We start from the raw sequence: 27,355 nt of genomic DNA, 5'->3' as shown, positions 1-27,355 counted from the left end.
TCAGCCGACATTTATTTATTAAGAAACTAGAGGGAGGGCTGGTGCCAGACTCTGCTGAGACACTGGTTTCCCATTCAGAAACTTAGAGTAGGTCAGCCAGCTGCAGGGCACTACATTTTCATGCAGCCACACCCCAGTGTCCCCTGACTTATTCTAACTCAGAGGAAATCCACAGGCATGGATTTGAGCTGCTTCCCTCAGTCTTGGTGAGGGGCCTCCTCAGCTAAGCTTAGGCCCAAGTAGGTCAAGAAGACTGGCAGTCACAGACAGGACGCTGTCCACCTCTGCAATTGAATTCCTGATCTCTCCCTTTGGTTGACTGCCATCATTCATATACAGACCACATGCCTCAAAGGTAACAAGCTGATCCCTTCCAGAACTCTCTGTTTTGTATCACCTGTAGCCTGCATTCTGCCTGACTTTGTCCCTCCTACAGTGTTCTAGGCTAACTAGACAGGGAGAACCTGGAAAGCAGGGGCCTTATCTGGATTCTTCTTCTTCCCAGATCTTAGCACCCTGCTTAGAGCAGGGTTTAGTAACCACATGTTTATTGTTTCTAAAACACCTACTTGGCCAATTCTGAGTGAATCTTTAACTTTCAAGGAGCCCTTGGCCAAATGCATGTCCAAAGTGGCCAGAATTGTACCGACCGAGCAGGCACAGACACTGGCGTGGTTGGCTCACTCCTCCTTCTGCAGCTGGGGTCCTCTCACCTAGCCCTGAACCCTTCTCAATAAGCCCTAATTGGGGCAGAAGGGATAAGAGGGACCTTCCAGGCTCAAGGAGGAGAGAGGGAGAAGCAAAAGGAAGGGGGGCTTAGGAAAAAGATCCAAAAAGAAGAAGAGTAGAGAGGCAGGCAGGTTGGCAGAGGGAGACTAGAGCAGATGAGACAGAGACATGTACAGGGGGAAGGGAGGGAGACCAGGGAGAGGGAGAAGGGCAGGGGGAGCCAAGGAAGGATGTCAGAATGCTCAGATGGATGGGGCAGGGTTGCCATGCCATAATTTGTCCTAATTAAGTGCCGACTGTGTGCCAGGTTCTGTTCTAGGCCTTTGGGGAGAAAGTGGTCAAGAAGATAAGCTCCCTCCTCAAGAAATTTATATTCTCATGAATGACTGATGACAAATAAATTAATATATATTGAAAGTTGTTACAGAAAAAGCAGATGATGGTCTACTGTCAAGTAGAAGCTACTTTCCCTCAGAAAGTTCTGGCTCCTAGTGCAGCACTATTGTGTTTATGTGAAAGCAAAACATACCAGTCAATTAAGGCTATGTTTTTATTCAGGTTATTGAAATAAGGGTAACGTTCATTAAAGCAGCATGTCTCATTGAAAAGGAAGGGGCCTTGGAGCTGAAACAGGCAGGTAAACAAGGGAGTAAGAGCCTTGAAGAAGGAATAGAGATGGGGTTTATTGTGAAATATCCGAGGGTGGATGGCCTTTTGAGATTTATCCTTGAAACACAAAAGAATGGGGGATTTGGAAAAACAGGGGGTAGGGGATTTCTTAGGTATTGCTGTTTTCCAAAAGCACAAGACTTAGGTAAAGTTCAGTCTTGTCACTAATATTGTGCCACCTCAATTCTGAAATCTAATTGTGATTGCTTCCCTGTGCTTACTACCTGCACCTCAACTTTTGGAGTTTCTTCAAGCAACACACAGGACCCTTCATGGCCTGACTCCTGCCTGCTCCCAATTGGCTGAAGTGGGAAAACACAGGGGAATGCACATGTGAGAAGGTCTTCTGGGCCAGGCCCACCCATCACCTCTGCACGCCTTCCATATGGCCACACTTACCTGCAAGGAATTGGGAATGAGAACCCAACTGTGTGCCCAGGAAAAAGGGGAAAGTGGATGTCAGTGGTCACAGCTAGCTGGCTTTGTCTCATGTGCATCTTGTGCTGTTCCCTCTCTCTCTGGGAATGTCCCTCTGCCTCCCTCCTGGCCCTTCCCTGATTATATGGCTTCTGTGTGTCGTTCCAAAGTCACTTAAGAATGCCTTCCTTTAGTTCTTTCTTTCTTGACCACCAGTGTGGGTCAGATACTCACTGAATGCCTCTGTAGTACCCAAAAATCTGTTATAATACCACTCACACTATTCTCCAATTGTTTATTTTCTCATCAGGCCCCACACTTGACCTTGAGGTCCCTGACATTGGGGACTGGGCTTCTCTCCATCCTTAATGCCTAGCACCCACGGGACACAGTGTTGATAGCGTCTGCTGAATAAATGGATGAATTCTGGATCATTTTTAAATTTCCAGATCCCCAGAGGTCCCACAGAGTGATCATTTCAACAACAACAACAAAATATTGTCCCCCTTACAATGAGGTTTGATTTGAGTCATGGGACCCCCCAAGAAGACACTGAGTATTGTTGATATTAGGATGCAAAGAGAGCTAAGATGCCTTATTTTGAGTTCTGCCCACTAACCATCTTTGAGAGCCCTTGGTCAATAGGACTGTGGCCTCAGCTTCCTAGCAGTTGAGGCTGAAGGTAACAGGCACCCATTGTGTGAATTGGGCTAAGACTGCAGCCAACGTGGAAGGAAGGCAATGGCTGGAATGGACCCTGTTTGCTTAGTATCCAGGTAAGTTAAGCAAACAGTTACATAGTGACACACTTAGATACAACTTCTCTGATCCCCGCATTGCTCCAGGCCAGCCTTGAGTCAGCACCGAAGACAGTAAAATCTTATTAACACGGGAGAGAAAGGCTGGCTCATGGCAGGATTCATCACTAAGCTCGAGAATGATAAAATGGTGTCTCTTTTTATATTGAGCTATTGGCTGGAGCCCCACCTTTACAACTTTTGACGAAGGAATTCTATGGCTCACACATCCAAGAACAAATATAATGGGGAGATGGCCTCAGGCGCATGAGTAACCAGACAGCCATGTGACTGGGACTTACAGCCTGAGGGGGACAGAGAAGCTACCCAGAGCTCCTCAGGACTCCGTGCCTCAGCCACCATCCTGGGGTATCTACAGCTCTTGGGCTTGCCGGGCATCCCCAACACCTCCAACATTCCTGCTTGTGATTCATTAGAGCCAAGTAGGTAAGAAAAAGGAACAGAACACAAATTTCTTAACCTTAGATTGACTTGACTTCCATAAGTGGTGAAATTAATGAAATGAAGATGAATCACGCCTTTTGAATCATGTGCCTTTAGGTATGTCCTGGTGATTCTTTCCCTTGTCGGGCTGGTTCTTACCTGAGCCCTTAGGGGGCCATACAGGGCGTCTGAAGGCACAAGGGTAGGCCTCTCAGGAAGGACCTAAAGGATGTCAGGGACACAGTGGCCTCGGGACAGTAATTGCCAATGCCAACTGTGCTCGTTAGCTCTCCTCACAAAAGGGGAAAACCTGCTGAGTCCTCTCTCCCACGGAGTCATAGGTGTGCATATCCATTCTGCAGGAGCATCAAGCTGCTCAGGTGATGATCATGATCATTACATTAGCTAACACTTACTACATCTTAAATGTACTAGGGCTAAGCTAGAGAATTTGCATACAGTATCTTGTTTCATCCTCTCAATCCTATGAAATATATACAAAATACAACCCTCACTTTAGGGGAAAAACACACCGGTGGGGAAGGTGCTGAAAAACTCAGCTCCCAAATGAATCAGACTAAGAAAACCCACCTGGAGGTCCTGCAGAGATGTGCTAGTGAGTTTCATCATCAATACTGGTTGTGCCCTGGAAAGCCAGTGCAGGCTCTTCAATTTTTATTTCAAACTTTAATACTTATCACACACCCCACTTTAATCAAAGCTGCCATCACCTCTCATCTCAACTAAAAGAATAGCTAATATTAGTTAAGCTCTTCTTGGGTGCCAGGCAGTGTTCTAAGCACTTTCCATGTGTTCAATGATGTGGCCCAATGAGGTAGGAATCATGATCAAGACCACTGCCTTGCACATCTCCGAGGGGTACCATTCACACTGTGCTCACTGGGATCAGGGGGTGATTCCACCTAGCTCTGCACAAGGTGGTAGCCCTTGCTATCATCATTTCCATTTTACAGATAAGGAAACTGAGGCATAGAGGAGTTTAACTTGCCCATGCTCATTTTGCTCATCAATGGCAGAATTATGCTTCAAGCCTGGGCAGTCTGGCTCCAGAGCTTTAACCTCACCATCCCTTTATTAGCACCCTAATTGCCATCTCTGCTTCTGCTCTTACCCTTTTATATTCTCCAGTAGCCAGAGTGATTCTTTTTAAAGAAACATAAACGCAATCATGACTCAAAACCCTCCAATAGCTTCCCATCACCCCTAGAATATAATCTGAACAAACGCCTTAGCAGGCTCCACAAGGCCTAATGTGATCTGGCACCTGTGCATGCCTCTAGACCAGTGGTTCTCAACCTTCCTAATGCTGCGACCCTTTAATACAGTTCCTCATGTTGTGGTGACCCCCAACCATAAAATTATTTTCATTGCTACTTCATAACTGTAATGTTGTTACTGTTAGGAATCATAATGTAAATATCTGATATGCAGGATGTATTTTCATTGTTACAAATTGAACATAATTAAACCATAGTGATTAATCACAAAAACAATATGTGTTTTCCGATGGTCTTAGGCGACCCCTGTGAAAGGGTCATTCGACCCCCAAAGGGGTCGCAACACACAGGTTGCGACCCACAGGTCGAGAACCACTGCTCTAGACCCATTTCTAACAGCTCTCCCCACTCATTCTGCTGCAGCCACATTGGCTTTTGTTTTCCTAAGGTCATGACAAGTTATTCTACCACAGGACCTCTGCATGTGCTGTTTCTTTTGCTTCTGCCACATACTTTGCCCAGATCCTCCTGTGGGTTTACTCCCTACCTCATTCAGGACTCTGCTCAAATACCATCTGCTCCAGAGAGACTTCCCTAATCTTTTCTCATAAAATAGCTCAGACCCTCACCTGCTGTTCTCTAAAGCATTACCCTCCTTTGTCTTTTTTCACAGCACTTCAAAGAACTGGAAATTATACCACAGATTTATTCCTCTGATTCATTATTCCTCAAATGTAAACAGGAATATTGTTATCCTTAACACTGACCTTGAGAAGAGCCTAGCACATAGTTGGAGCTCAATAAATTTGATGATTTGGAACCAACATTGTGTGTTCCAAAGTTGCTGCTGTTTCTCATGCAGGAGAGGTTGACTTACTGACATGCAGAAGCTAATGTTTCTTTCTTCAGCTCATTCAAAGTGAAGGACCCTGAAACAAAGGAGTATAGACACAAAGAGTTGAGACTCTGGTTACTGGCCACAGAATATTCGCAAAATTTAAGAAAAAAAGTGTAGCCATAGGTGTCAAGTCTTAGTCAATTCTCTTGTTTCCCTAGTAAGTCACCTGGGCAGTGAGCAAGCTGGAAGCGGTTCGACAGGTGCCCAGGCCCTGGGGGGGTGGGAGGTGGGGGGCCTCCCAGGCTCTGCTTATGAGCCCACAGGTGAGAGAACTGCACAAAATCTCTCTTATCTATTCCCATCATGGGAAGCATTGTGGAAACCTTCATGCAAATTTCCCCCAACCCTTCCTTGTCCCCACAGTTGGGTGAACAATCTCTGCTGCTGTTGTGACTGTTCCTACCTACTCTACAACCTGCTAGGATTTATGATGCGGAAGGGCATGTATGTTGTGAAGAAATAAATAAATAAATAATAAATAAATAAATATTGGTCGAGTAAATGAATGAGCAAAGTCTCTGGAGAACAAGACCATCTCAGCACCTGCCCAGGGCACACAGTCAGTTCTCAATAGAGACCAACAAAACAGAGGCAGATGGGAAAATGAGAAGAAAGAAGGAGGGAGAATAAAGTGCTCTTCAGATTCCCATTTAATTATACATATATAGTTTTTCTTGTGTGTTAGCTCAGTAGCACATGGCATCTCATTTAATTCTCACATCCTGTGATGTAAGTATGTTAGCATTGATGAGAAAATATGAGAATAGTGGGCAGAAATGTTGTAAATGTTTCCCTCCACGTCCCACGTGGTTCAGGGTTCAGGATCTGGAAGAGGAGCCACACACAAATGAAAGAGAAAAGACAAGAGATAATTTGGGAATATTGGGGAGCCAGGCAGGTAAGTCCAACTCAAGAGGAAGGACTTCCACTGGTGCTCAGGCCGCACCAACCATTTTATAGTCAGAGGTAAACAAGGTAGTGGTTACCATAGTTACACTGTTCTTGTGAGTTTCACTTGATTTGACCATAATTACACTTCCTGCACTTCCCTCAGCCCATTAGCTTCCCAGATAAGATCTAGGGAGTGTTATAAGGTCAAGCCTAATCATGCTAAGAGGTCTGTGCCCTCTAAGCTGGGACTTGTTTGTGACTTTGCCAACAGGACAGTCTGAAGCTTAACCCTATATCGGCTCCCCAAATCTCACCCTTCTTTTATTATTAAGCTACTATAATGAAAGTTAAACCCAAGCATCAAGAACAAAAAGCTACCATAATGAAAGTAAAACTTAAGCATCAAGAACAAAAAATGTTTAAGTCCCAATTTCAATGTCCAACAGTTCCTTATGTGTACATGTCAGCAATGATATTTCAGTTCTGGATGGTGGACAAATGGTGGCAATGCAGGTCCGACCCTCTCTGGTTTGATCCTGGGCAACCTGCAGCGATGCACAGTTGCTGACTGCTAGCATGGCAAAGCATGGTCAGCGTCTTCCATCTCTGGATTGTTTTTCCTCTTGTCTTCATGGCTGGAGCATTCCTGAGAATTCCTCTCTGTTTCAGGAATCCACATGGTTTTGGAGCTGTTTTCTGAAAATATACAAACATATTCTCGACCAAAAGTTAATAAAGGAAATTTTACTTGGGATCCTTTTTATATTTGCCCAAATGATTTTCCTTTGGCTTATTTTGACACCATGTATGTTTTTCATGGGTGTCTTGCTGTTAGCATTACAAATGAAAAAATTTTTTTTCTAGATGTAAATTAGTTACAGGATATTTTCCCTTACATGGTATTCCTCCACTATCCCCCCTTTTTTGGTTTAATTATTAGGAGACTTTTGGAAAATTTTTATAATGTAGTCTAGATAACTTTAAATTTGTAAATTTTTTGCACAAAAATATGACTGCTTTAGGTTCAATGCATGTTAAGCAATTTTACCATGAGATGAAAACTTTGGTTAATACTACTTATTTCAATTAAACTCATTACTGTCAAATTTAATGCTCTAACAACAATCTTAGTTTACACTGTAAATATTAATGGAAAGAATTATTTTTCATCCTTGAGAAGGCCCTGAGCATTCCTGGTGTTAGGCTGGATTTAGATATAGGGTAGCTGCTGTCAGCCAAGTCTCTGTTATCTGGGTCCCGATCTGAGCTGGACATGGGAAGCAGGAAGCAGCCATGGGGGCATGAGACCTCCCACAGAAGGGGCGAGTGTTCAAGCCCCTGCATAGTTGTGGGGGAGTGAGGATCTGTGCCCCACCACTGTTGACCCCCAAGTTCTCTCCTGATGGCCCCTCTGCGACTGTGCCTGTCTTAGGTTGTTCCTCCCTGAGGAATCTTACCCGTCTCTGGCTAACCAGCCATCCTCTGGGGCCAAGCAGGGTGATGTAAGGTTCAGTTATGTCTCCTTGGTAGCCTATGTGCCTGTGGCCTCCATGCCCAGCAAATGCCTTGGGATCCCCTCGTCTGCTGGCTGGGCTCTGGCATTGATCACATATCTTGGGGAACCCAGGTTTCTTCTCCAGAGATGGCCCAGCCCATGCCATTGGGCGAGAGATAGATCCATGGTACCAGCCACCATGAGGCTTCAACCTCAGCATGAACAGAGAGCCCAGGCAACAGCTGTGGGCAACTGGATTGTAAGAAGAGGGACCCTCTTGGCAAAAAGGGCAAGAGAGGTCAATACAGAATGCTCAAGTGCCTTCCCAGGGGGCCTTCCACACAGTGGAAGGGATTAAATCCTTTCATGTCCTTATTAAACTGCTGCCAAACATTCAAAGAATTAGTTTGTAAATTTGTTTGGGATAAATGTACAATATGCTGTTGTAAAATATCAAAAATTATTAATGACATTATAGAATAATGTCATGCAAGGATATTCTTTGCTCTAGGCCATGGCAATTCAATTTTAAACTGGAAATGACATTAACTAAATTTCTTCAATTAGTCTTTCAGTAACTTTACACTAGCTATATTCAGGAAGGCAAAAACCCAAATTATTTAGCTTTCTATATAAAACCTAGTACATTTAATTACAGTCCTCCATATGTTTGAAGGAAAAACCTCTTTCTATTATTTTCTTGCAGAGTAATTTCTAAACAGTATCCTCATCCTTTCACAGCTGGGTTACACTTGGAGAATTTCAATTTAAAAAAGAAAAATCTTTTTCTTTTACACCAAGTAACCTACAGGGTTACTTCTTGGATGTTGACTGATAGTGCCGCAAGGTCATGTATTTCAAGTCAAAGTCATTAAATTTGGTTTAAAAATCCTTTAAAAAGAGGGAATAAACTTTTGAAAACATTTCAGGGCCCGTGAAATGTCCCAAAGTCATTCCTTGGTTATAGTTTTGAAATCCAACTTGAAAGACCATCAAATATATATGTGTATATAAGATTTAAAGATTATATTCAATTCTGTCCTCTAGATTTCGTATGGGGCACACTCAGATCAATATTTCAGCATTATTTCACTTCAAAATACCTAGGTATAAGTTTTTATCATTTGATTCCATAAACTCCAAGGTCCCAAGTTCCCAGCAGCTCTGGAAAACCACGCTTGAGGCTGGCAAACAGACCTGGCTCAGCCCTTGACTTTAAAACGACCACAATTTTTTCTGGGGAAAGTCAAGAAGCAAACTTGTAGCTACATTGTTTCCTGCCAGTTGCTTGCCGGCGAGAAATTTCAAAATTGGCCACGAGATCGCAGCCACGGGAAAACTGTTTTCAGCTGGCGAAACAAGTGTGGTCTAACCTGGTCCATTTAAATGTCAAAGAGCTAAGCTAGTTTCTCCCTGGGCTACTGGACCTTCATAATTAATATATTTCAATAATTCTTGAGATTCAAATACAATTATTATTTTAAGGCATTTACTTTGGTAAATTTTCTGTAACAGATAATTTTACTGAATTTCTTTGAGGCTTTAAGATTAACTGTGGAACAGGCTTCATTAACATTTTGAAAATCACTTTATTATGGAAAAATACCAATCTTGTTGCTAGAACCAGCCTGCATTTCTTCCCTGGGTCAAATTCGTCATTTTTTTTAGGAAATAACCAGTCTTGGGTTTTATTTTGTACATTTGCAAAGAGATTCCAGCTCAAAACTCTATCTAAATGTCCAAAAACAGGACAGTTGCGCGCATTAGTTTTAAGCCAGCTTTTCTCTTTACACGTGCACAGAAATCCCAGACGCATTTTTAAATTTTGTAAAACTTTTCAATTATGAGGAGACTTTAAATTACAATACTTGGGGAGGCGGCATCCATATTGGATCGCCATGTGCTCTCTTCTTCCCTTCCCCCACATCCTGCTTTGAGGGAAGTTTCAGCAAATGACTTAGATGGCATATTTTTTCCCAAAGTCATGCTTAATAGAAAAACACATTTTAAATTTTTTCCTATTTCACTTTCCAAAATAATAGCTAGCACCCAAGGTTATCTTAGCCAAAATTTGGTTATCATAAGAGGTTTTCTGAAAACATTAAGTAATCTCATTGCAGGAGATCTTATAGCTCTGCCCTCTCCTGCCACCTTTGAATCTCTCCGCACCAGAGGCGGATTCGGCAGCAGGGTTTCATTTCTTATTACAGGTTTTAGATTCCAAATACGAATTAAGACTTTAATTTGGACAAGAAACCACATTAAGATGACCATGGCACTCTTTTTTCAGCCTGATTTAAAAGAGTACCTTTTAATATTCCAATTTCTTTATAATTTGACCTTTTTGCACAGGTGATTCTATTAACGGAGAATTAAACATTTCAGGATTAGGACATGGAGGGGGCCATGAAGGCCATTTCTCCCATTTTTTCTTTTCTTTCTGGTCCTTTTAAGGAACAGAGGGTGCAAGGGAAGGAGATTTATCCTCCTTGGCCTCTCTTAAAGGCTCTAGCAAATGAAAAACCATGTTCCACAAAGGAAAACAGTTTTTGGAGGCAAGTTTTTCCCCTGCTGCTGACCTTTTTTTCAAGTTCTGAGTAACTCTTTGCTAAACATTCAAAATCTAATGTATCTTCTTCAAGAAACTAAGGGTTATGTTCTATAACATCAAGCAAAAATTATAAGAGATTACCTTCTGAAGCTTTAAATTCTTAAGCATGCAAATCAAAAATCTATAATAAAGTTTCTTACCTTTTAAGCCGAATCCTGCCCCATAAGCCTGGTTGGAAAGACGTTCCCACCCTACTTACAGATTGCGACTTCTGCAGCTGATCGTGGGCTTTGTGTGCAGTGAAATATCTCCCACCTTTATGGTGAATTCTTCCCCACCTTTATGGTGAAACTTCGTTTTTTCGCTCTAGGCAAAGCATTCACTTCCAGATTTCCCGTCAGGCGCCAGATGTTGTAAATGTTTCCCTCCATGTCCCGCATGGTTCAGGGTTCAGGATCTGGAAGAGGAGCCGCACACAAATGAAAGAGAAAAGACAAGAGATAATTTGGGAATATCGGGGAGCCAGGCAGGTAAGTCCAACTCAAGAGGAAGGACTTCCGCAGGTGCTCAGGCCGCACCAACCATTTTATAGTCAAAGGTAAACAAAGTAATGATTACCATAGTTACACTGTTCTTGTGAGTTTCACTTGTTTTGACCATAGTTACCCTTCCTGCACTTTCCTCAGCCCATTAGCTTCCCAGATAAGATCTAGGGAGTGTTATAAGGTCAAGCCTAATTATGCTAAGAGGACTGTGCCCTCTAAGCTGGGACTTGTTTGTGACTTTGCCAACAGGTCAATCTGAGGCTTAACCCTATATCGGCTCCCCACACAGAAACACACTTGCATCATTTTCTTGGTGCACTATTTGTCTAAAACAGGAAAGAGCCTAGTATTAAAGAAACAGACTCCAAATTGCTTATCTTTATGGAGCCCAACCACAGGATTTTGTGTGTTTATTTTTTTATGATTTAGCTTCATGAAGCCTCTACCGCCAGCGGTTCTCAACCTGTGGGTCGTGACCCCTTTGACTTCGAACAACCCTTTCACAGGGGTCGCCTAAGACCATCCTGCATATCAAATATTTACATTACGATTCATAACAGTAGCAACATTACAGTTATGAAGTAGCAATGAAAATAATTTTATGGTTGGGTCACAACATGAGGAACTATATTTAAAGGGCCAGAATGTTGAGAACCACTGCTCTAGGCCATTTAATTTACTGTTTACTTGTTTTCCTATAGCTTCGAGATGAAATGTTTATTTCTAGCATCCTCTGTTCCTTCAACTGAACTTTTAAGCCCCCCCCCCCCCTCCATGGTTTACATTAATTGACTCTGCTCCGCTGCTCACTGGACACCTGTGCATTTCCTCTATCTATTGTTTCGTCCAGTTTTTATGGCGGAGGAGCCTGGGTTTTCCAAAATGATTAAATATCTAACAGATGTGTATTAGTTAAATGAGAAAACGTTTTTTTTTTCACAACACGTTAGAGCTTAGGACACACAGTTTAATCCTCAACCCAGGGCAGGATATTATTTCTACCATCTTGGGTAGTGGGGGAGCCAAGGCATAAAGGAGATGATAACTTGTCCAGGGCTGTATAGCAAGAAAAAGAAGACTGGAATTGAATCCTGATCTTCTGACTTCATATTGCAAGAAAGAGTAATGAAAACAACCTAAGCAAACCCAGCTTTCCCTGGGTGGAGACCACTAACGCCTACACCAGGCATGGGTACCACGCTTTCCAGTCCAAAAAACATCCTCAGGCTCTTGCCCATGCAACAGTACAGGGGCACTAATGGCTAACAGGAGCAGCATTGGATCACAATCACTGGGCCCACTGCGGCGTGTCCAACAGACATGCTCTGGTAGCCCTGGGGAGCAACGCAGAGTTCAGAATGATCCTGAAAGTGGCTTTCTCTTAAGTCAGCAAGTCAAATGGGATCTGATACTACACTCTTGTTTCAGTAAACAGTGACTACACAAGGCATTTGGGGAATTTTTCCATCAAAAATATTTAACACAAGCATTGAGTTCCTAAGGAATTCAACTTAAATACTTGAATATTTTATTTCTCTGAAATGTCTTGGTCCCTGATAATCACAGATAAATGGGGTGTTACCATATACATCTCATATCTCAAACCTAAGTTCCAGATAATGTTTGTTTAAAATATCAATTCAAAGTTGCCACTTTAAACAATGGAAAAATTTATAAACTTTCCATAAGCCGGAAAGTGTTCCATTCTATGAAAATGAGGGAGGAAATGTCTTACCCAGTGAGCCTCCAAAATTCTCCAGTCGTTGGCAATAAATGAAATCTTGCTATGACCTTTGGCTTCATGGGCTCAAAGCACCATTCTACTCTTCTTTGGTCTCCATACACCATATATTCAGCGAGTGCCAAAGAATTAAACATATTTTCTGGACTAAAATAAAGCCTATTTCCAAGACTTAGGGCTCCTCATGAGGCAGGATAGTAAGAAGGTAATAAAATTCCTTGGCAAGTGGAAGAGGGAAACAGACAGACAGCTACACAAACTAGCCAAGCAATTTACAGCCAGATTCAGAAGGTCCCCTCCCTAGAGATAACATCTAGACTCTAGCTGTATTTCAGCTGCAAGCCCAGAAAAGCAACAAAACCAGGTGGACGACACCAGGATATGCTGTAATGACTAATGACCACCTGCCTTGGTGCTGACCAGTCAGTGGAAACCACAACCCCAAAAGCTCACACCTGGAAAAGTTGGTGAATATTCTATTGAGATCTGCCCTAAAACCTCTCCTAAACTCCCAGCCTTTAAAAACCCTCAAAACAAAGGACCCAGCTTGTGCTGTCCCTCCAGGGAGCACACCTGTTCCTTGTCTTCTCCCTCTTCTTCCCCCAAAGGGATGCATCTCCTAAACTCTAAGGGACCCCATGAGACTTGCAACTAGGGGAGCAATGGGCAGCAGCAGCTGGTCCTGGGCCAACACCCTGAACCTGTCTCCATGGCCCCCTTTTCTCTGATTTTCCAGTGAGCCAAAGCTTCTTCTATGCTAAGCCATTCTTTATTTCACTGTCCCCAGCTTTAATAAACACACCCTCAAAGTCACCTGGACTCATGTTGTAAAATTTTTCCTGCACAAAGTCAAGAACCCACATACTACCGGCAGGCCCTAGGCAGACCCACGCAGGACCAGGTCCCCTTTCTGGTAACACTCAGAGGATTAGACACCATCTAAACAACAGGAGAAATTCTACTGACTAACCCGCTATCAGACCCCAGAACACTATAGGTGAAAATGGCAGTCGAGATGAGGGGTCGAGTGTCTGTCACACAGGTCTCCCTCCCTCCCTCCCTCCCTCCCTCCCTCTCTCCTTCTCTCCTGGAGAGAAGACCAGCTTTCCAGACACCCAAGCCCAAGCAGAGGAAGCTCTTTCCTCCCCCAGCCACTCACCTGCTCAGCCATTGTTCCAGGGAGGCTGCCCTGTTGCTAGGCAGCCAGGCTAAGTCCCACCCACAGAGAAAGAGGCTGTGTCTTTACACATCACTTGAGCCTTCTCCCCCTGGTCGCATTTCCCAACCTTCCTAGTGTGAGACTAAGTTTTAGTCAATGAGTTGTAAGTGAAAGTGATGTGTGTGAAATTTTCATTGTCAACCTATTTGGAAGAGAACAGAACAGTGCTCATTCCCCACTCTGAGATTTTTAAAAATTTTTTCCATGAGGATTTGTCATCACTAATCTACAAAATGTTTCCACATGGAAATTGAAAATGCCTCTAAGCCCTCTCTATTGGTGACTTCTATTGGTCTTTGGCCTCTTGGAGAATGTCTGCTGTTTAATACTATTCAAAGAAAATAGGCCAGAAAGGGAAGTCCATTGTGTCATCTCTCATCAAAACCTTTTGATGACTCCTAGCTTCCTCCATAACAAAGACCTATTGTAGTATCTAAAACCTGCTGCAAGTAGTCCCAGTCTGCCTGCCCCGCTTTTACTTTCACCTCACCCACCACACCCATGTCTGATCCTGAGCCTCCTTGCCTCACAGTCTCCCTAAACTCCAATGGTTCTAGATTCATTCTTTTTCCTTAGGCTCTCTCTGTTTTCTTGATTATTTTGTTTTCTCTCTTTGGGGTGCACTTTGACCATCTTCCCAGTTACTTTAATTACTATTCTAACTAATCTTCAAAGTCAAATTCAAATGCCTTCTCCTCCCTGAACACTGTCCCCAACCCCCTACCCTGATCTCTCATCTCACTTTATCTCTCCAAGGGCCTTCCCTTAAGTTATCTGTGTACATGTCTGTGCTCCTGGAGAACGGGACCCTGTCCACTCCCCTCTGCATCCTCCGGGGCCTGCCCAGAGTCTTGCATGGGGTAGAAGCACCCTACATATTAGCACAAGTAGAATGGAACCATGAGTCTACCATTCTCAAAGAGAATCCAGGCGACAGGAAGCTGAAGGGAAAGAAAAATTGCTCTACTTTTTACCCCTCCCCACACTTTCAACACTGACCTTGGCATTTTTCCTCACCAGTATCCATTGGCCGAAGTGAGGTGGCAGTGAAGATTCCAGTGACTAGCTAAAGCCATGGGACTCCTGGCAAAGCAAGTGGAATTTCAGTAAAGCAAGTAGGAGACCCTGGAGCCATTTTCCATACCGCAGGGCAGATATGCTAAGTGTCCACCTTCCACCCACTTCCCACCCATCTCCACGTCCTACTGCTTCTTCCCTCTGGTATGGCCAGTACCTTCTGCAGACAGTGTTCAACTGGAACACTTGGGGCAAGTTATTTAACGCCCATGGCAAAAACTGTTTAGCACAATATCCATTCTTTACTCCCTTGGTAACAGAAGCTCTGTTTTTTAAATGGCCATCCAGAATGAAGATTGCATTTCCCAACCTTCCTTGAGTGAGACTAAGTTTTGGTCAATGAGTTATAAGTGAAAGTGATGTGTGTGAAATTTCCAGGAAGTGTCCTAAAAGCAGAAGGGGGCACCCTTCTTTGCTTCCTTCCTACTGCCTGGAATGCAGAGGGGGTGGCTGCAGCTTAAGCCGCTGTCTAGGACCATGAAGTAGGAGCTAATGCTGAGGATGGCGGAGCAATAAGATAGAAGGAGCTGGGATCCTGACACTATGTAATATCTTATAAATTCTGGATTTTTCTATCTCCAAACTTCTTTCAGATGTAAGAGAAGTATACTTCTATATTATTTAAGCCATTATTGCTTTGGGGGGAGGGGGGTTGCAATATGCATCAAAATCCAAACCAAATGAGGATAAATTTCTGAGCCTTAATTTCTTTCTATAAAAACTACCAATGTGTTGCCCAGCTGGAGTGGCTCAGTTGGTTGAGCATCATCCTTTGCACAGAAAGGTTGCCGTTCAATTTCTGGTCAATGCACATATGCAGGTTGCAGGTTCGATCCCCGGCTGGGGCACATATGGAAGGCAACCAAACAATGTTTCTCTCTCATATGGATGTTTCTCTCCTTTCCTCTCTCTAGCATGTCCTCGGGTGAGGATTAAAATAAAATACACTTACACAAAATAAAACTACCAATGTCATAGAGTTATTCTAGAACTTCCTCACCTCTTAGAGAATAAAAGGAGCTAAGAGGGTGGGAGGAGAGAGGATTCACTGAGGAGGCTTTGTTTGGAGGACGCTGTGCTATGCACCATCCCCTCTCTTCCCTGAAGTAGGGAAGCTGAGCCAGGAGACTGCTGCTATGGCAGGGTTGGCCACACTCCAAGTTTGTTGAGGTCAGAGTTGTATAGTGTTGGGGCCACTGACTATAAGGAGAGACATTTCATGGGGGCCATCCAGGATCTTGGCCTAGGGGCTTCTTGGAGGACAGGCCTCAGCAGTGAGAAGTTGGAGGTAAATGTCCAAGAGCTGAAGCAGTGCCAGTAACCCCTCAAATAGAGATGCCCTGACTTGGGAACAAGGGCACTGCCAGGGAGGGCTGCCTGGAGGGGAACCTATAAGTTGCTCAGGAAAGCATCCCAAGAGAAGGACAGCCAGCTTTAGATGACCGGCAGGTCCCGCAAGGTGAGACCAGCTTATTGAAGTGAGACTTTTCCTCACCTGGAGAGAAGTCAACAAGACCACCACCCAGTTCTCCATGCTGCCTCCAGCCCACAGGGGACCCACTGGAGAAGGAGACAGGGTCTGACACCTTATCAGGTTCAGAATTTTGATGTTCTCATGGAGTGGACATGCTCCTTGCTGAATGGAGTCTGTACTTACTGTTTAAAGTGACTCTAGGATTGTCCCTTACCTCAAAATAAGCAAAATCTTCTTGGGGCTTGCTGGAGTTCTTGTCCGGGGGTGGGAAGGATCACCCAGAGTAAACGGATCATAAGGAACCCTGAAGGACACAAATAAGGATGCATTTTGATTACCCTATGAGTCTGCTGTGCAGCACGCAGGCAACTCTTGTTTATATGTTGATGGCCACACAAATACAGCTGCCCACCAGAGGCTCATCCTCCCTCAGGAAGGCCCCCAGTGTCCTGTCAGAGGGAGCCACTCTGAGTTGAGATGACATGAGGAATGTGCCTGCTCAGGGGAGGGAACAGATCCTTCATGAGGTAACATGATTCTGTGTCTATTTTTTCCATTGGACCAAGTCCATTCCAATTCCTAAAGAGTCCCGCAAGCAACCTCTACAAGGGGTGGTGGCTGGGCCCAAGCTACTTCAAAAGTAGATGTGGGACGATCGTCCTGAAGCCCCTGATGTAATAATCCTGATGTCATAAAGGGCTATAGCTGAGGCCTATGGAGTTTCAAAGTGCCCACCCGGGTCCCTCATGTCAAGCTCAGGAGAGCTTTTCCTCTCAGAGCTCAGCTCCTCCCTCTGGGGCAGAGGTCCTCAAACTTTTTAAACAGGGGGCCAGTTCACTGTCCCTCAGACATTCCACACATGCGCACTGCGGGCCCGGGACGAGTCGACTGCTAAGCAGGACAGGCAGTGGCGGCAAAAACACCCGGCGGGCCGGATCAATGTTTTCGGCGGGCCGCATGTGGCCCCCGGGCCATAGTTTGAGGACCCCTGAATCTGGGGTAAGGGAGACAGGAACCCTGATTCTGAACTGCCTTCAAGGAAGGAGCATGGAAAGGAATCGCTGTTCTTCCCAAGTTCCTCGCCTTGGTTGCTATCTGCCCACGTCTACATGACATTCCTCCATCTGGACCAGCACTGTGGCCACCCTGCCAGGCAGCCCCTCGGACTTACCTGGCCAGGTGTGCATAGCACATTTGTTTATCTTATCTGAAATAGGGTACTTTTAAAAATTACGAAAGTTAAAATATATAGAAATCAACTAAGAGAAAATATCTACACATGGAGGGAGCTACAGAGCACAGGGTTATTTTTCTGGAGTAGCCAGCCTCTAGGCGCACATGGCTGGGCTGCTGACACAGCTTCTCATTTACTTCGGTGGCTCCTGTAGGACCACACCCCAAACTCAGTTTTTAGTCCAGAAAGATAGAATTTGGGAGGAGAGGAAGGAGTCCAGCCAAGTCCCAGTTTGAACAATAGAGTAGCTTGGGAGATGATGGCAATGAATACTCTTCTGGGAGGGCGATACTAAAGACCAGACCTTGGCCGAGGCGCCCCATCCACAGGCACCTGTCTTTCAGTTCCTCTCCTCTCACAATAGCTTTTAAGTGACTACATCCATTCATCCCACAAACATCTCCTGAGCATCTCCTGCATGTCAGGGCCTGGAGTAGGCTCTGTGGATTTGGAAATAAGTTTCAGCTCTGCCCTTGAGGAGCTTAGAGTCTAAAGGGCAAGACAGTCATATACAGAGAAGGTCTGAGGGAGAATGTGGCAGTTGTCCCCTTCCCCCCCAGAAGCAGACTCTGAGACAGAGCCCAGCAGGCAGGGTGCCCTTAGGGACCATCTGGGGAAGGGACGGGAGGAAGTAGGATGGACAGAGGAGATGTGGAGCTGCAGTGTGCTGGAAAGGCCCTTCAGAGTGAGGTGAGATAATGTCACACACTGCACTGGCCAGTCACTGGTGTGGGCCATCAGAAAGGGACATGATTTGGGCACCAGGGGCAAGCCCTGGGTGCTGGACAGCACCCCAGCAGCTGGGACAAGTCCTTTAATTAGGGGATCTGGGTGGTGTGCTGCAGTGGCCACTACATCACCCAGGGTGCCCTGAGAGCGGGAAGGGGAGCGAGGAACTGTAGGGATGAATCACGAAGGAAGTATCTGGGAGGATGAGATGAGTTTTCGGGCAGGAAGTTGATTTGAGCTACAGTGCCTATGGGGTACTGTCACCTGGTGGACTGGAGAGATATGCTTTGGGGAGGAGGGGAGGAGGTGAAAGAACGTAATTCTCTCCTCACCATCATGAAGGCCTGGCTTCATCCCCTCTATGTGAAGCCAGGGAGCTTCAGCTTATTCCATAAACACCAAAAGAACAGAACTACGTGGATAAACAGTAAATGCTGTGGCCAGAAAGAAATCAAATCATGTGGGCTGGTGAGCAACTCAATGAAGTTTTTAATCAGCAAATATTTAGTCTATGAATAAACACCAGTACCTGCAGAACTGGCTGCCGCACTTCCTTCCCCATCGGTGAGACAGAAGTCTGGCCGCTGCAGTGCATGCGGGGGACGGGCCAGCCCATTAGACCAGCCAGAGCCTGGCACCAGGCTGCCTGAGTTGCTCGTTTTCTGTGATCTTAGCCCAGTCACTCCCCTCTGAGCTCCAAGTCCATCATCTATAAAGCTGAGTTCTCCCAGGCTGGTGAGGCTTAGTGAACTAATGTGTGTAAACCCTGGGCCCTGGGCTGCAGGAAGTGACCCGTCTGCTTTAAGCCCATGGCTGATCTCTCACTGTCATGAAAGACATCATTCCCACTAGAGCAAGCCCTAGGTCAGGCAAGTCCAAGGTCATTGTTATGTGTTCAGTCTATTCAGACAAAACTGTGACTGTCCATGAGCAAGGACTGAGAAATAAGTGGCCTTGTCCCTTCTCTTCTTGCTTGTCCTGGACTGGGGGGTAGAGATGGTTACTTAGTGACAGTGTTGAGTCATCTGCAAACCATCAGGCCCAGGCTCCCCCTCCCACCAGGGAAGGGGCACCAGCACACGTGCTAGCCAGGGCTCTTGTCTGTGGGAATGCTTGGACGCTCGTTTCTAAAGGGGGTTTTATTCTGAAGTAAACTGGAGACATTCCTCTGATGGGAATTACCTCTCAGATGGAAGAAGATCCATGAGAGGTGGGGGTGGGAGTCCATGGAGCAGCAACTTGGGGTTCCTGCCTACTCTTTTCATGGAGCAAATTATTCCGGAACAGCGGCAGGATGACCAAAGAGTAGCCACACAAATGGGCCTCTGTTTCTTGCTTGGCAGGGAGAGCATGGGACTTCTTTTTTTCTTTTTAAGTCTCTAAGTCCCAGCCACTGTGCTGCCCCAGAACAGGGAACTGGCTCCTGGGCCTCTCAGAAGTGGGGTGAGAGTGATGAGTCAGAGCTCCTCGAATTAGCATGACACCTGCAGTGACCTGTGAGTTAGGAATTTCTGTTGCCATTGAGCTGGCCAGTCCCCTCCACTCTGAGAGGGGACACACCGTCTGTTCCTTCAGCCCACAGCCTGGATTCCAATTGCTTTTGCAGTGAGGGCTCAACAGTCAGATTTTCCGTAAGAATGAAAGGAATGAGCTGCAATGTTTTCAGAAAGGATTTCCTCATAAGTAGCTTCCAATGCTCTTCAAGGTAGAAAAGAATGAAAAAAGCAGAGCTAGTCAGATCAGCCTGGCGTTTAAATTCAATCACAGTGCAAGTTTACAATTAGGTAACTCTTTCTCAGAGCAACTAACTGAAGAAATCAACTTGCAGTGAACTTCTACGTGCAAAACCACCATCAAGCATTTGATTGTGCAATAAAACCCTGCGTGGAAGATAGAAAGATGAAAGCACACTGGGAGGTCCGCGGGTCCTGGCAGTTGCTCCCCAGCAGGCACAGGCACCTGTGCTCCTCCCACGGAGGAGAGATTCACATCCATCCCTCTGGGGACCGTGCCTGACAGTTACTGGTCTAATCACTCAGCACTGGAACTGCCCTGAAGCTCACTACTTGAGCCTTTTTTTTTTTAATGGCCAACAGCCCGATAGACAAAATCAAAGACTAGTCTGTGTCCCAGGATGATGGGGCTTTTCTAGTTTCTGTCTCCTACGGTAGAGAAATCCCAAACGCCTTCTTGTTGAAGTCCCTCCTCCCCTCCTTGCAAATCCCAGGGGGAAAGCCATAGGGACCAAAGACGTTTCTCTCTCTATTTCTCAGCCAGGAGAGCCCTGCTTACAAATGGCTAAAAGGGCTAGAATTGAGGGGGGTGGGTGTAATTATTCAGCCCCATAATTTAGAGACATATCAACTGGAGGCGTGGAAGATTTGCAGGGTCACTGATGAGTTAGCAAGCCCTACTAGCACCCAGGATACTAATATGAATAATCTGAGGTTTTCTCCGCCCCGGCCCAATCCCTGGGTGGAAGGGAGGGAAGGGAGGAGTGCAGGCATCTGCTCTGACTCCCCTGGTTTCAGGGCCTCAGAAATAGATATATATTCAGGTCAAATAGAAAGAACAGAGGTTTATTATCAGGAGTGCAGAGAACCCAGGAAAAGAAACAGAATCTTCAGGAAATGTCCTTAGTTACTGTTTTCTGCCGTTCTCCCTTCTAACATGTTCTTTCTCTCTGCTCCGGCGTATGTTGGCCTCCCGTCCTGTGCTTACTTTGGGTTTTATCTCCTGCCCACCCTTCATTTTGGGCCATGACCATGGACCCTGCGTGGTCCTCGCTTCATCCTCTGAACCCCTTTTGTGTTCATCTCCTGATGCTAACTCATCCTCTTGTTATTTTTAGTTGAAACTCCTGGGTGAGCTCATCATTTTGAGCTCAGTTATATTGAGGTTGCTGGACAGACTATACATGACCCTGGGTCAACGGCCCATCCCAGGCCATTTCCTGTGGCTGGATGAGGTCTTGCGGAAAGAGGGAGAGAAAGAGGATCCTGTCTGGCTAAGGCAGACCCTTCAACAGAAGTACCTGAGGGTATTGTGTTTAATGTTGGTGACCCTTTGGTTCTGGCTGAACAGTTTTTGGCAATCTGTATTGGATAGGCAAGCATCCTGAGAAATTACAAAATTAGTCACTTTGTATAAACTCTGCTTCACGTTCATGAGGACAGACACAGAAACTGCGAAATGCTTTCAGTATTCAGTGAATTGCAGGTCTTCGTGAAAAACCAAACCTAAGCAGAGTGCTAGTTTGGGAGGTGACACAAAACTAATAGTCTTAGAGGGTTGCAGCTTTCGATGCAGACATCCTGGTCCTATGGGAAGGAACTCTAGCTCTACTTTGAATCCAAGGAACTTTGGGTAACCAAGAAGAGCTCTCTCTAGAGAAAGGAGCCCTCACACAATGCTGGTGTATTGCCACTATGGAAGACAATATGGAGGTACCTCAAAAAATTGGGAATAGAGTTACCATATGACCCAGCAACTCCTCTTCCGGCTAGCTAACCCTCCCCCCCCTCAAAAGAAAACACTTATTCATAAAGATATATGTGCCTCCATGTTCATTGTAGCATTATTCACAATGGCCAAGACATGGAAACAACCAAAGTGTCCTATGATAGATGATTGGATAAAGATTGTGGTATAAACTAGTATACACAATGGGATACTACTCAGCCATAAGAAAAGATGAAATACCGCTATTTGAGCAACATGGATAGACCTTGAGAATATCATGCTAAGTGAAATAAGTCCAAAGGAAAAAGTTAAGAACCATATGATTTCACTCATATGTGGGATAACAAACTGAAAGCAACAAACAAGAGAAACAAACAAAAATTTATAGACACACACAATATGATGATTCCCAGGGTGAAAGGGGATAGGGAGTCAAATATATGGTGACGGAAGGATATTTGACTTTGGGTGGTGGCAGACGATACAGTACATAGATGATGTATTACAGAACTGTATATTTGAAACTTATATAATTGTATTAACCGATGTCATCCCCAATAAATTTAATTTAAAAATAAAGTAAAGAAGAGCTGTCTTTGGGCCAGGGTCAATGGAGACAGACTGTCAAAGCCAGGGGTCTGACACAACATGCTGTTGTGCTGACCAACGGGGCCAGCTAAGAAGTGGCCTGGAGCCCTCTCCACCTGCCACTCCCCCATTCCTGCGTATCACACAGCTTTGTCAGACTACTTCATCCGTTCCTGAAGGAACGTCTGACTACGACAGTTTGTTCTTTTAGAAAAATCACATTTGGGGACTTCAGGCCCCTGCCTCCCTGTAAGAACTATGCTCACAATCCTCAGGCTGACCCTAGAAAGGACCTTCGTGCTTTGTCAAGGAGAAGATCCTCCTGTGTTTCTCTTTCCACACTTGACTCTCTATCCTGCGCTTCTGACACTCAGACACTTCGCTTCTGGTCTCCAAATGTGTGTGGGCTTCTCCCCACACAACAAGAAGTTCTCAGACACCCTCTGGGAATCTTACCACTCAATTCTGACACTCGCTACCTAGAGATAGTGTCAGATCTCACAGGTTAAGGGCTCTGCCCCACACTTCAGATGCCAATCTCAAGTCCAGGTCGCTACCTGTGCTTCTGACCAATAAGCAATAAATCAGAGGTTCCCACAATCCCCTCCTCAGAGTCAATCAATTTGTTAGAGTGGCTCACAGAACTCAGAACAACAGTTCACATACTGTTTACCAGTTTGTTATAAAAAGTTATGATCAAGGATACAGATAAACATCCAGATGGAAGAGATGTGTAAGGGCAAATATGTGGAGAGGGATGCTAAGCTTCCATGACCTGAGCTCACTCTCCCAGAACCTCCACGTGTCCACCAGCCTGAAAACTCTCCAAACCCTGTACTTCTGGGATGTTTACGGGGGCTTCATCATGTAGGCACGATGGGTCATTAACTCTATTCCAGCCCCTCTCCCCCCTCAGGAGGATGGGGAGTGGGGTTGAACATTCCAAACTTCTAATCATGGCTCGGTGTTTCTGGTGACAACCCTCATCCCAGAGCCACCAAAATCATCTCATTAGAACAAAAGGTGCTCCTCTCACCCAGGAAGTTCCAAGGGACATAGAAACTCTATGTCAGAAACCAGGGTCAGAGACCCAGCTGTAGGGCAAAAGGTGCTGCTAGTGCTCTTATCCCGTAGGAGGAAATTACAAGAGTTCTAGGGACTCTATTCGAGGAATCCTGGGGCAGAGACCAATATATACTTTTTCTGTTGTATCACATTGTGCATCTGGCCAACTGGCTATAGATCAGAGATTCTCACAGACCCCTCCTTGGGTTTAATCATATTCTAGAGCAGCTCACAGAACTCAGGAAAAGAATTTACTTACTATATTAACAATTTATTACAAGAGAATGTAACTCAGAAACAGCCAGATGGAAGTGACGTGTAGGGCAAGGGATGCGTGAGGGGGCACGGAGCGGCCATCCATGAACACTCTAGGTGCCCCACCCGCCCAGCACCTTCCTGTGCTCACCAGCCTGGAAGCTCTCCAAACCCCATCCTTTTGGGGTTCTAGGAGGCTTCATTCCATAAACATGATGGATAAAATCATTAGCTCTTGGTGATTAATTCAACCTTTTGGGGGGAGGAGAGGGGGTCTGAAAGTCCCAACCATATGGTTGCTTCCCTTGGAAACCAGCTAGCTCCTCCCCCAACACCACACCCATTGTGGTTATCTAGGGGCTTTCCTAAAGTCATCCACTTACATAAACTCAGACATGGTGAAAGGGGGTTTGTTATGAATAACAAAAAATAGCCACTTCACATTTATCACTCTAAAGCGATTTCAGAAACAGACGACCAAAAACAAATATTACAACAAAAGATGCCTCTGTTGGTCTATTCATTTAGGAAACTACAAGGGATTTGGGCTGTGAGCCAAACTGTGGACAAACACCAATATGTGGACACATATCATAAATCATACAACACAATATCATATGCTGCTTAGCAGAAGAGAGAGATCAGTAAACCACATGGACCACTATTGTTGGGGGACCGAGTTCCTGATACCACAGTGACCACCCTGCATGGGATGGAGACAGTGAGGAAGGAGCTGCTTCTGTCTGGGGAAGCTGGGACCCAGCAGGTCCACTGCCTCCAAAAGGCAACTCCTTCTGAACCGGAAGCGCCTTTCATTAGGAGTGGCGCCAATCTATTATTCTTTGTTGCTGTTTTTATTATTTAAAATAATCAGTAGCAACTTTTAAACCTTTTCAAAAATAATTTTTAAAACATTCATAACTAATTGATAGAACAGCCCTGTCATTTTGCCACATCCAGGTTACTAACCCTGTTTTGCAGATTTGAAAACTGAGGCTCAGAGAGAATAAGGGCTTGTCTGAGGGAGGAACAAAGTTTTCCTTGACTCGCTCAGGGCTCCTGGCTGCGTCTGAAATTAAACTGACAAAGACAAATTAATAGGAAAAAAAAGCACACAACTTTACTTCACATAAGTTTCATGTGACATGAAGACCTGAAGAAACCAACTGGGGTGCTTCATGCAGGGTTTGATGAAGAGCGGGCCACGGTGGAGAACTGTGTTGGCACAGAGGGTATTAGTAAGTGCAGAAAGCGGGGGGAAAGTGAACACAGGCCTGTCTGTGCAGATTTTTCTTGGTGTCCTTTCCTCTTAGAGATAAGGATGCTCCTTTCCTTTGGGTCAAGTCTCACATGAGAGTTTATGACCTGCTTCAGGGGAGAAAGGCAGAGAAAGTCAGAGTGATGTCCTTCTTACTTGTGCCATTTTCTCAAATTCCTTCAGCTTAAAACAATCAGCAGGCCATGGTACATGGTCCTAGGGTGTCCCATTACAGGTGTGTCCTGAACCCCATCATCTCACATCTAGCACCTAGCAGATTTGGTATTTCGGTTCTGATTTATGGTCCAGGGCTATATAACTCTGTTCTTCTATCTCCATTTTACTTGGTGTCTAATAACACATTCCATAAGTTAAAGTTAAAAGCAAAGCTAATAATAGTTTTCTTAAAATATTGAAGAAAGAGTTGCTTCTTTTGGCTGCTAACCCATCATTAAATGAGGCTAGAAAGACAAAAAGTGCACAAAGCAGCTTCTTACCTCTGACATGAGGCCTCTGATGTTTGAAGAATGTGAACACTGGTGGTATACATAGTCATCTGTTTAAGGATGTAAAAGTAAACTCAAGAAACTTCTTGGCAAAATATTGTTTTTTATTTGAAAGAATTTAGAGAAGGTGTTCTTTAAAGCTTTCCTAAGTTTCTTGAACATATAATAGTGTCTCAAATTATGTCTTAGTAACCTTCAATATTAGTTAATAAAACCATATGGATTCAGTTTTCCTTTAAATATAATTTTTAAAATATGTTTTTATTGATTTCAGAGAAAAAGAGAGATAGAAACATCAATGATGAGAGAGAATCATTGATTGGCTGCTACTACCTCCTGCATGCCCCACACTGAGGATCCAGCCTACAACCCTGAAATAAGCCCTGAGCCATGCTGGACAAGTTAAACATAATTTTTAATCAAGAAAAAAAATACACAGCTCACTTCATTTTGACATTTTAAAAGACTCAAGCATTTTAAAACTGCCTTACCATATTCTTTCTGATGAACTCAAGATATGTCCAGATTCCCACATCATCACTACCACAGAACAACTTTTAAAACCAATTTTGTTCTTTCATTGAATAAATTATCAAAGTGAATCAATTAATGTATTTGCTTTTCTTTCTTGCTTGTTAAAAATCATGGGAAAACATTGATCATCAACCAATCAGTTCAAAAATAAAGAAGAAATACAATACTTAAAGAACTGCTTCCATTTCAGTGCTCAGAAGGCCCTTTTGTGGCCTGTGTTCCAGCCTCTTTGCATCTGAACTTTCCCTCTGAGATGAGGTGACTCTGTAAGAAATCTCACAATCTCACATAGCTAAGTAAACACACAAACCCATGCCCGCTGATAATCACCACTGCAATCTCGCCAAAAGAGAACCTGTCTTCCTAAAATCTTTGTGAACTAAATAGTTTAGCTGACAGCTCACATGACCCTAGCAAGAGTACCTTAAAGAGTTTATAATAACTTGTCAACCAGAAGTGTCCAAGGCACTGGCCAGGTGGCTCAGTTGGTTAGAGCACCGTCCTGTCACACCAAGGTTATGGGTTCCATTCCTAGTCAAGGCACATATAAGAATCAATCAATGAAAGCATAAATGAGTGGAACAACGTCTCTCTCTCTCTCTCTCTCTCTCTCTCTCTCTCTCTCTCTCTCTCTCCAATAAAAATAAAATTTGGATACAGAAAGCTATAAATCATTAAGCCTCCAAAAATCACAAACACTGATTGTGTTACCAGAGATATCATCTTGAAAAATTGTGGAAGGTCTTAAAGGGCTTTCTCCGGATCTAGGATGTAAAGACAGAAGGGCCACAACCTAAGTGAGGGTGTCAGACCAAAATCAGAAAAGATTGTGACCAATAGACTGATTCTTGCTTTCCATAAATCATTTTTAAAGGCTTCTTAATGAAATGAAATATAAACAGAGGATACATATTAGTAGTAGTATGCAGTTTAATAAATTCTTACAAAAAACACAGCTGTGTAACTATCACTAAAAACAAACAAACAAAAAACCCAGAATATCACCAGAAGACCCTTTCATACCTTCTCCAGCAAAGGGAAACTACCTGACTAGTTTGCCTGTTTCCATGTTTCATATGAAAGGAAGCATATAGTGTGCACCCTGTCGCTTCCTTCACTCAACACCATGTTTATGAGAGTCACTGTGATGTTTCATTAGCACTAGACTGTTCCTTCTAACTGCCATAATCCATTCCACTGTGTTGAATACAACTCAGATTATTCATTGTACTACCGATGGACAATTGGTCCAAAGGGTATTGTCTGTTTTGGGAAGTTGTTTAAAAAAATCACATATTTGAGAGAGACACTCAGGATTTTTATGCTAATCTAGATGAAGAAAATAGAAGGGTCAGTTCACTTGCATAGACTTCTTTGTTCTGTTCTGCTTCCCCACCCTGCTCCCCAGACTCAAGAAAAAATGTGAGTTATGCTTGTGAGAGGGGAATTGTTACAAGGAGAGTGAGATTTGGAGTCCCAGAACTTGACGAGAACCTTGGATCTTAAGGTGTGGACTCAGGAATTTGCACATGTGTGTAA

General features: G+C 44.4%; 1 long non-coding RNA gene across 1 annotated transcript in view; it reads left to right on the top strand.

Moving 5' to 3' along the window:
• The window catches only part of LOC139001905 (uncharacterized), a 32,825-nt gene extending 7,019 nt beyond the window's left edge, over positions 1–25,806 (top strand). The window contains exons 2-3 of the long non-coding RNA XR_011470114.1: positions 2,784–3,059; positions 25,557–25,806. This is a non-coding gene — a long non-coding RNA (uncharacterized lncRNA). The remainder of the gene's footprint in view (positions 1–2,783; positions 3,060–25,556) is intronic.
• Positions 25,807–27,355: the final 1,549 nt, after the last annotated feature.

This window comes from Myotis yumanensis, unplaced genomic scaffold (assembly GCF_028538775.1).
Source record: "Myotis yumanensis isolate MYYU_CA2020_CCGP unplaced genomic scaffold, mMyoYum1.0.hap1 SCAF_2, whole genome shotgun sequence".
Taxonomy (NCBI): Eukaryota; Metazoa; Chordata; class Mammalia; order Chiroptera; family Vespertilionidae; genus Myotis; species Myotis yumanensis.
This window is presented reverse-complemented; position numbering and strand designations above follow the sequence as displayed.